Consider the following 1,434-nt stretch of genomic DNA (forward strand, 5'->3'; position numbering starts at 1 on the left):
TTTTGTTAGTTTTGTTTTCTGTTTTCTTTTTATTTATTTTCTTATTTATTTTACCTTTTGTGTTTTAAATTTTAGACCCACATTATTTTACTTAGTAAAATATGACAACAACTCCTAAAATAACGTTTCAAAATAACCCTCAGCCACAAAAGGTTTTAACCCAAAATAAATTAGTTTTATGTTTTATAAAATACCAAAGGCATTTAAAAATTGTTTTTGCTACCGTTTAAATCATTTTAGTGCATTTATACATTATATAAAAATGTGAATTATTCATCATAGTCATCTGTGCAATAACTGACACAACCTGGACATTTTGGTTTTTAATATTTGAAAACTTTTGATGTTTGCCTGATTTTGAATTTGAATTAGAATCGGTTTCGAACTAACTCGAGATTAGCAACTATAAACGAGGTGACGTGGCATCATTAGCAAAGGTTTACTGTAGCTTGATTATCCGGGCGTCACAATTCTCCTCCACTACAAGAAATCTCGTCCCGAGATTTAAGAGGAGAGTAAGGGGGAGATCTGGTTACGAAACTCTAACGAATCTTCTCGGTCTTGGTTGCTCTTCTCGAAGAGATCGATCCATTACATTGATGTCTTCATTACTCTTCTTCAGGTCATCATGGTGATGTCGTCCTTTGCTTCCTTTGCTTCAGGATCTCCAACGTACTTACGACTAGGTAAGGGGCAGCTTGACTACGACAGAATGCTTGTGAGGGATACAACCTGGGGGTTAACCCATGAAGGAGCATAAGATTATCTCTCGAGTTGAACATATAAAATACCTCGAGAGTAAGGTATGAAGGTACAATAAGAGGTTCCAAGCAGATAATTAGTTGCTCGAAGTCCGAACCAGAGTGAGAAAGGGGTTCAGAGTAGCGACAGTAAATATTGCGTCTGATACCATAATAGAGCACTAGGAAGGTGGCCCATGATTTAAATATGAAACCAAGCGTGGGGAATAACCACTAGAAACAGGGTCGTACAGGGGAGTCAGGTTTCGATCCAGTGGTCCTATGGGTTATGGGCCCACCATGTGGGTTAGAAGTAAGAAGGGCGGAGACGTCTTGCGTGATCATGCAAGCTAGGCATGTCAGGGGGGGTAGCCTGTCAATTATGTCGGCGACAACGTCGATACCAAGGGCGAGGGACGAAGAGAACTACTTTCCTGCTCGTTGAACGAGGCGGACCAATAGGCAAAGTTCTCATCCATCGGTGGTTACCGGAATGTCATCAACAATAAAAACAGGGTCTTACTGACAGAGTTGTACATCGGGGTGTTTGCACAAGCAGTGGATTATTACTGCTTATATCATATAGATCATAGCAAAGGTCTAAACAAACCAATGGAAGGAAAATATGATCATCAGATTAAACAGAACAATGGAAAGGAAAATGTGTTTAAACACATATTTCAGGGGTATATCC

This window comes from Triticum dicoccoides, chromosome 2B (assembly GCF_002162155.2).
Source record: "Triticum dicoccoides isolate Atlit2015 ecotype Zavitan chromosome 2B, WEW_v2.0, whole genome shotgun sequence".
NCBI classification, from domain to species: domain Eukaryota; kingdom Viridiplantae; phylum Streptophyta; class Magnoliopsida; order Poales; family Poaceae; genus Triticum; species Triticum dicoccoides.